The following is a 9,639-nucleotide window of genomic DNA, read 5'->3' as shown; positions in this document are numbered from 1 at the left end:
TCTAGTAGGTCACCTTGGTCAAAGCAGAATTGTTCCATACAGAATAATACTGAAATTATACTAACAAATCTTCAAGAGCTTTTTAACTCATTTCCCCTCTCCACTCTACCCAAGCCACATGTCTCACTGCCCTCCTTCATTATTATTTGTATTACTGTAGTGGCTGGGAGCCCTATTGTGGACCGGAAGCCCCAGTCATAGACCAGGTCCCCATTATGCTAGGCACTGTACAAACACAGAAAGATGGTCTGTCATAACTATAAAGGGAAGGGTAACAGCTCCCCTGTGTACAGAGACTCCAAATCCTTTTACCTGTAAAGGGTTAAGAAGCTCGGGTAACCTGGCTGACACCTGACCCTAAGGACCAATAAGGGGACAAGATACTTTCAAATCTTGGGGGGGGAAAGGCTTTTGTTTTGTGCCCTTTGTTTAAGGAGTTGTTCGCTCTTGGGACTGAGAGGGACCAGACATCAATCCAGGTTCTCCCTATCTTTCTAAACAAGTCTCTCTTATTTCAAAATTGTAAGTAAAAGCCAGGCAAGGCGTCTTAGATTTACTTTGTTTTCTCAACTTGTAAATGTACCTTTTACCAGAGTGTTTCTTTGTTTGCTGTACTTTGAACCTAAGACAGAGGGGGGTCCTCTGAGCTCTTTAAGTTTGATTACCCTGTAAAGTTATTTTCCATACTGATTCTACAGAGATGATTTTTACCTTTTTCTTTAATTAAAAGCCTTCTTTTTAAGAACCAGATTGATTTCTCCTTGTTTTAAGATCCAAGGGGTTTGGATCTGTATTCACCAGGAGTTGGTGAAAGGAAGGAGGGGGGAAGGGTCAATTTCTCCTTGTTTAAGATCCAAGGAGTTTGGATCTGTATTCACCAGGGAATTGGTGAGAGGTTTCTCAAGGCTTCCCAGGGAGGGAATCCAGTGAGAATGGTGGCAGTGGGACCAGAGCTAAGCTGGTAGTTAAGCTTAGAAGTTTTCATGCAGGCCTCTACATTTGTACCCTAAAGTTCAAAGTGGGGATACAGCCTTGACATGGTGGCACAGCGGTGGAGATCGTTTTAAACCCAAAAGCCAGTAAGAGATTTTTTTTTTCCTTCTAGCTGCTTGGAAAGCAGAGCTGAAGGTAGATGCATATCTTATCTCTCCTTGCCTGAAGGCAGAGGTGTTAAGTTTTTTAACAAGGTCCTTTGTTAAGAGAAGTGTTCAAATAAGCAAACAAACTTTGACTGGTAAAGGGAATTTACAAGCTGAATTGTTTTTTTTTCTTTTTACATCCTCGCGAGTAGCTTGTTAGAAAGTCTCTGTTAACTCAGCAGCAGCCAGAGCTAAGTACATCCCAGTTTCAGTCAACTGCAGAGGATGTGACCCAGCACAAGAAAACAGGAAAACGACTACCAAAGAAGTAGCTAACAAAATAGAACTGGCCAGACTAGAAGCAGAAGAAAATGAAAGAAAACATCAGAGACTGCTTGAAATTAAAAAACTCGAGAAAGAAGCTGAAGAGGAGGCCCATAAAAGAGAAGAAAAAGCCAAACAGGAGGCCCATGAAAGAGAAGAGAAAGCAAAAGAGGAGGCCCATGAAAGAGAAGAAAAAGCCAAAGAGGAGGCCCACAAGAGAGAGATGGAGCTGGAAAAAGCCAAAGAGGAGGCGGAGAAAAAGAAAGGAAGCATGAACTGGAAGCAGCAAGGGCTAAGCAGGATGCACCAGACCATCCTAGCAACTCCTCTCCAGGTACCACTTCCCATCCCAGGAAATTCCCCACCTACAAGGCAGGCGATGATGCTGAGACCTTCTTAGAAAATTTTGAAAGGGCCTGCCTTGGATACAGCATCACTCCAACCAAGTACATGGTAGAGCTGAGGCCGCAGCTCAGTGGACCCTTAGCAGAGATGGCGGCTGAAATGCGTAAGGAACACATGAACAGTTATGAACTTTTTAAAAACAAGGCCAGAATCAGAATGGGGCTAACACCTGAGCATGCCCGTCGGCGGTTCAGAGCCCTAAGGTGGAAACCCGATGTGTCATTTACCCGGCATGCCTACCACATTGACAAAAATTGTGATGCCTGGGTATCAGGAGCAAATGTTAAATCTCTGGAAGATCTGCTTTCACTAGTAAAAATGGAACAGTTTTTAGAGGGTGTTCCTGAGGAAATAGAAAGGTACATCCTAGATGGGAAGCCCAAAACTGTAACCGAGGCGGGGGAGATTGGAGCCAAATGGGTGGAGGTGACAGAAAAGAAAAAAGCTAGTAGCAGTTGGAGCGAATATCAGAAGGGGCAAGCCGAAACAAAACCTTATCACCGGGGACAACCCAAGGCCCCACCCACATCCCAAGGGAAACCCCAGACGCCTTCTCACCCCACCACACCAGTCTCCATCAACCAACATCGCCCCGGTGATACCTTAGCAGGGCGATGTTTTAAATGTAATGAACTGGGACATATAAAGGCTCACTGCCCCAAGAACCCCAACCGATTACAGTTCATTACACCACAATCACACCAAAGATCCCCAGACCCAGATGCCTCTCTCATACCCTCGGAGCGAAGGGAAACCTTGAGAGTGGGCGGAAAGAAGGTTATCGCTTGCAGGGACACTGGGGCACAAGTGTCGACTATCCACCAATCCCTAGTGGACCCCAAACTCATCAACCCAGAGGCTACAGTGACAATTCAACCCTTCGTGTCACAGTCTGTAACCTTGCCTACAGCCAAGTTGCATGTCCAGTACAAGGGCTGGTCAGGAATGTGGACTTTTGCAGTCTATGACAATTATCCCATCCCCGTGCTACTGGGGGAAGACTTGGCCAACCATGTGAAGCTAGCCAAGAGGGTGGGAATAGTCACCCTCAGCCAGGCTAAGCAAGCTTTCACCCTCATCCCTGTTCCTGAGCCGTCCACCAGGGCCCCGTCTGTGTTACCGGAGACCCAAACACAGGTGGTGGAACCGGATCCCCTGCCAACGACTGCAACAGCCGTAGTGGATCCAATCCCAGAGACCCAGCCAAAGCCAGTCCCAGAACCGGAACTGGCAACGCAACCAGCACCAGAACCATTGCCAGCACTGAGTCCAGCGCTTGCAAACCCGTCTACAACTCCAATGCCAGAGGGCACCAGCGAGCCTGAACTGGCGGAAGCAGCAGATAACCCTACCCAAGAGGCTCAGCCAGAGCCTGAAATACCACATAGTGCACCAGTGGACAGCGGTTCACAGTCAATGGAAACAGCCCCAGCACCTGCATCGCTTCCAGAGGGACCAAGCCCCAGTCCACAGTCCAAGGAGGAACTGATGTCTCCAGCATCAAGGGAACAGTTCCAGGCCGAGCAGGAAGCAGATGACAGCCTTCAGAAAGCTTGGGCGGCGGCGCGGAGCACCCCACCGCCTCTCAGCTCTTCTAACCGATCCCGGTTTGTTGTAGAACAAGGACTTTTATACAAGGATACTCTTTCTGGTGGGCACCAGGAAGACTGGCATCCTCAAAGACAGTTGGTAGTTCCCACTAAGTATCGGGTAAAGCTCTTGAGCTTAGCCCATAATCATCCCAGTGGCCATTCTGGGGTGAACAGAACCAAAGACCGGTTGGGGAAGTCCTTCCACTGGGAGGGAATGGGCAAGGACGTTGCTAATTATGTCCGGTCTTGTGAGGTGTGCCAACGAGTGGGAAAGCCCCAAGACCAGGTTAAAGCCCCTCTCCAGCCACTACCCATAATTGAGGTCCCATTTCAGCGAGTAGCTGTGGATATTCTGGGTCCTTTCCCAAAGAAGACACCCAGAGGAAAGCAGTACGTACTGACTTTCATGGATTTTGCTACCCGATGGCCGGAAGCTGTACCCTTAAGCAACACCAGGGCTAAAAGTGTGAGCCAGGCATTAACAGACATTTTTGCCAGGGTAGGGTGGCCTTCCGACATCCTTACAGATTCGGGAACTAATTTCCTGGCAGGGAACATGAAAAACCTGTGGGAAGCTCATGGGGTGAATCACTTGGTTGCCACCCCTCATCACCATCAAACCAATGGTCTGGTGGAGAGGTTTAATGGAACTTTGGGGGCCATGATACGTAAATTCGTAAATGAACACTCCAATGATTGGGACCTAGTGTTGCAGCAGTTGCTTTTTGCCTACAGGGCTGTACCACATCCCAGTTTAGGGTTTTCACCATTTGAACTTGTGTATGGCCGCGAGGTTAAGGGGCCATTACAGTTGGTGAAGCAGCAATGGGAGGGGTTTACGCCTTCTCCAGGAACTAACATTCTAGACTTTGTAAGCAACCTACAAAGCACCCTCCAGTGCTTGACCAGTGCCCACTGACTTATTTTGATGGCAGGACTACTGGCTCACCACCTGGCTGATGACAATACCATCAAATGGCTGGGCTCATTGCACGTATGCTGATAATAATGTCTTGATAGCATAGGAGAGGTTGTGTAAAGGTAGGCCAGAAAGGGGCTTAAAAGTGATGCTGTGGAAAAGGGGAGCCAGTAGAGGGATGCAAGGAAGGAGATCAAAGTGCTGAGCCAGGAAAATGGATCCCCCTTTTGTCCTTGTCAACACTCCGGTCTTGGCTCTTTCTGCCTGGCCCTGCTATGCCTGAACTCCCCTCATTTGACATGCTTCCACTTGCTCTCCTCCTTTGAGTCCCTCCTTAAAGAGGCTTTTCCCACTGGGTTGATAACCCCGTGTATTTCTCTCAGACACGACTTCATAAAAAGAGATGACGAAGAATGCGAAACAAAATCCCAACAAAAAGGTGGAAGCAAAAAGTCCAGGCCTGACTCCACCATTCTGTCGCTCTGCTGTACCCGATCCCCATGCTTCATCAGAATGTTGACCAGCTAGGCCCTGATCCTGCAAGCTGTTCTGCAGAAATGGACCCCCAAACCTGTGTACAGCCTGCATGAGGCCACTTGGAGCTGTGCATGGACACAGGGCTCTGCCTCCACAGAACAGCCTGCAGGATGAGGCCTGCAGGCTGTAGTCTTGAGGCAGTGAACTTTCTTCTTCCTGTTTGTCTTGCCTACTACATTGCTGGCACTCCATCAACAGATAGTAATTAGTAATAAATGGGGCTATAAGTATCCATTTGCATGCTTATTTAGCTGTTTTGGGCATGCAATTGCCTGTTGGCAAGTTTCTGATTTACAGATACAATTTAGACACCGACATTTGCAAATTGAGCCCATTGTATCCAAAGGATAGGTTAACACAATTTTTTTCTGCGTTTCTCCAGGCCACAAGGTCAGGAACTGCCAATGGCTCAGGTGCTATCAAGTGTTCCAATTGGATTATTCTATGAATTTCATTAGAATTATGAATAGTGTCCCAGATTGCATTGCCTGAGAAGAACAACTTAAACTAATAAAAGAGCTTTAATTCTATCTGATGCCTTTGACTCCTTGCTCTGCTGAGCAGCATTTTCTTTTATGAGTACAGCATGCATCCTTACCTAATGTTGTTAATGTCTTGTTGACACAAGATATTTGCATGATTTAGGAGTCACTGGTCCCACAGATGATCTGGCATTTAGTAGACATTCTGCAGCATGATCCATAGAGCACAGAACCTAAAGAGAATTGGAGGATTCTGGAGACTGGTCACAACCGTCACCGCAACCAAATTCTAGCAAAACTCTCACTGATATCAGTGAGGGATTTGCCAGAGTAAGGAGTGTGACAGGTTCCCACCTGGAAGTGGGGTACCACTGAGCCCTCTGACCCACCAGCCTGGGCTTCCTCTCACACTGTATTGCTGTGACAAGTTGCAAAGCCCTCCAACCTTGCACTTTCACCAGCATTCACACAGGGAGGGACACACCCAGCTGCAGTTACATGCAGGCTCTCTAACCACCAGCTTCCCAGCCTGGGACCCCAGAGCAGTACCATCCTACCTGGTCAAATCTGGCCAGTATATGGGTTTAACACCCGGTCCGCTTCTCCCTCAATGTGAAAAGGACCATGCACACTTGTGGTAACCAAGCTGAGATTTTCCCCAGACCTCTTAATCAAATGCACACTGGTTTGTATTAAAACATAAAATAATTGTATTAACTACAAAAAGATAGATTTTAAGTGATTATAAGTGAGAGCAAACAGATCAAAGCCTATTACCTAGCAAATAAACAAAACAGGCAAAGTAAGCTTAATATACTAGATAGATCGGCTATGAATAGCAAATCTTCACCCTAACTGACAATACAAGCAGGCTGCAGATTCTTAAAGGGCAAGCTGCTCTGGTTTACAGCTTGGAATCCCCAGGTGTTCCATTCACAGGCTAAATATCCCTTTAGCCTGGGTCCAGCACTTCCCCCAGTTCAGCCTTTGTTCCTCAGGGTTTCCAGGAGTCTCTTTGGGTGGGGAGTCAGTGAAGACTATCGATGATGTCACTCCCCTGCCTTAAATAGCTTTTGCATAGGACGGGAACCATTTGTTTCAAAGCTTGGTTCCCACACCAGTCAGTGGAAAACACTGATATCCCAAGATGGAGCCCAGCACCAGGTGACCTGGTCACATGTCCCTGTAGTGTTACAGCAGTCAGCTGTCTGCAGTGTCCTCAGGAAGGTCCCCAGGTGGGAGATAAGCTTCTTCTAAGGCCTATTGTTTTCTCTAATGGCCCTTCAACATAAATGGGCCCTTCCCAGCCAGCCATCTAGCCTGAAGCCTTTTGCCTAGTGGGCGTTCCCCAGGTGTAAACACATCTGTAATATAGATGTATAGTCTGTATTCTTAACTTCAAATACAAAAATGATACATGCAGACAAATAGGATAATCATATCCAGTACATCATAACTTTTCCAATGACACCTCATATGACTTATCTTGCATAAAATACATCATAATTATGCCATAATCATATCATAATAATATTACTGAGAAGAATGTGGAGTGCAGTGACACAAGGAGTTCACGACTGGGCCAGTGGAGTGTTATATTGTGAAGTGAGTTGATAGCCTCTGTTCTAGTGGGAAAATTAAAATGGAATGTTACCTGTGATGTCCAGCCAATATTTGAAGTAGGGGCTCCCACAAAAATTCCCCTCTCCTCTTTGCTCTGTATACATGTGCTTTCAGAGATAGCCGCTTGACTGCCCAGCAGCAGGAAAGTCACAGTGTGAAGCTGGGCCTTTCATGGCCAGAGGCGGGCTTTGCCAGCCGAGCTGGGCTGTGCTTGTGGGTGGCGGGGTGGTTCAGATTTGGGGAAGGGGCTGAGCCTCTCTAGCCCTAGTTGCCCACCACCTATGCTCCTCAGATCCCACAGGATCTCCTAGGGCAACTGAGCAACAGACGCTTTGGAGAGGAGCTCAGGGAGGGGGAAATTCTGAAGTGCTGGAGTACCCACTGTCCTGGATTTCAGGTGCCAGAGCGATACTCCAGATCTCCCCAGCATGACTACACCTCTGCTAGAGAACTGATTCATCTGTTTAACCAAGGAAAAAGGCTGCATCCCTGGCAAACAAATATTTATTAAGTGCATTTGCTGGAAATGTGTAAATGGACTTAATTCTTGAGTCTTTTGATAACAGCCCAGTGTTCATCCTGCATATGAAGTTGGGGTGGGGTGGGAGGGCAGGCAGGAGAGGTATCCTTGACAGAAAAACATTTTATTAAATCCCTGCCACTTGATGCAATCTAGTCCATTCCAAAGTAAACAAAGTCGCTTTTTGGAAGTATTTTATAAGTCCCAGAGATAAAAGTTGTCTCTGACAAATATAATTTAGCAATATCCTGATGTTGGATGACTCCAGGCTGAGACTGAGATCTATTAAACTGTGGGATCCTATCCTAAGGAAAGTAGTAGAAGCCCCATTGCTTGGGACATTCAATAAGGAACAATCTTTCATTGGCTAGGAGACTGGAATACAGTCTTTTCCAACTCTGAGTCCTAAGATTCTGTGGACAGAATTGCTACAGGCTGCTGGGGGAGTGACTCCCAGAAGAAAAAAGAAGATGGATTAGTTTTTGTACGACTAAGTTATTTGGCATAGGGATACAATAGATACTGAAAAGCAAGGTTGGATCTGGTTTGCTGACTATCCTCAAGCTGTGTAAGAGCCTCTGCTCCTAAATTTTATTACATAGCACCACCTTGTGGATATTTGGAGGGAGTGACAGCTTTCCTACATTGTTCTACAAACATTTACCTACATTTGAATAGTGATGCCATTTGTTTGGGGGGTGGGGGGTGTTACAGAGATAAAGTTGGTTCATTGTTTTTCTTAGCCAGGGATAATGTGATCATCAGCTCTTGGAGGTCAGCCCTCTCTGTGTACCCCTTCTGCCAATTGACAGAAACAGATTTCATGGCTTGATGATTGTTGGGTGTTCGTTTATGTGTTTATTGGAAAACCTTATATACAAATAGTTATACACCTTATAAGCAAATAGTTCAAGATCATAGATGACAAGGGAAAAATAAACCCATCACAAGGGAAAAGGCAATTTTGCTTTATGAAGCTTTTTTATTCTTTCTAGATTATATCTCTAGAGTGAAATTCACCCTCGATGGCCAGTAGGCAGCCTGTGCCACTGAACTCATCAAAATAAGGCGTAAATACATCTTAATTGGTGCACAGGCCTTGTTCTGCCATCTGCACAGGAATGAATTTCACCCAAAGGGAAACTGACTAGAAACTAAAACTGACCATAAATAGATGATAAAACTAACTCACCGAGTTTCCCTGTCCATGATGAGGGATTTACCGGCAAAGTAAACCAATGGGATAAATGGCGAAAAGGCAAATTAAATTTGTAAGGCCTGATTTTCAAACCAGACCTCCAGCTTTGAGGGCACAGTGTTGCCTGCCCAAGTTTATTCATGAATTTTTTTCAGGTATAAAATTACAAACACCGTTCACCAGGGGTGCAAAGTTGGGCCAGTTTGAAAATCTGGGCTCCTAAAATTCTTTTAAATAATCCACAGTATGATTGGTAACCGTGGCTTCACGCTTTGTCTTTATTGACTGTCCACGGTTAAAGAGTAATGGTTGAAGTGTATCGACTTGAGCTTTTATGGGACTGTCTCCCTTTTTCACATCTTCAGAAGTTACCTTTTACATTGAAGACAGTTGAGCCACTGCTGCTTCTAATAGCACTGGCAGTCTAAGGGGTGGTTTTCGCTGACACTGTTAATTTTAGTTACTCCACTCAAGTGACCCTAGCTCAAGTAAGAGTGATCACAGTGCAAAACAACACTGGAGCTACACAGGGTGATTGGATTGGATTAGCAGATGAGGAGTTTTGCTAATTTGAACTGTAGCCTATAGCTGCATCCCCACAGCATTACTAACTCAAGTGTCAGCAGCACTTGAGCTTCAACCTTTACTACCCTGTAGTGGGGTCGAGCCGGGGCTCTACCCTCCGGGACGGAGGGGCACCACACCGTCTCACTGTAGCACAGACAGTCAAAGTTCAGGCCCCTTTCCGCAGGGCTTAGCAAACACTCAGCTAGCTCAGGCCCTTTGGGGCAGGGGCTGAGCAATAGTCCACAGTTTAAGCAGGCCCTGGATCAGGGCGGGGCACAAACATAGGGTTACCATACGTCCGGATTTTCCCGGACATGTCCGGCTTTTTGGGACTCAAATCCCCGTCCGGGGGGAAATCCCAAAAAGCCGAACATGTCCGGGAAAATCCGGCGG

The sequence above is a fragment of the Terrapene carolina genome, unplaced genomic scaffold, assembly GCF_002925995.2.
Source record: "Terrapene carolina triunguis isolate 2854851 unplaced genomic scaffold, T_m_triunguis-2.0 Scaffold406, whole genome shotgun sequence".
NCBI lineage: Eukaryota > Metazoa > Chordata > Testudines > Emydidae > Terrapene > Terrapene triunguis.
Note: the sequence above shows the minus strand (reverse complement) of the source record.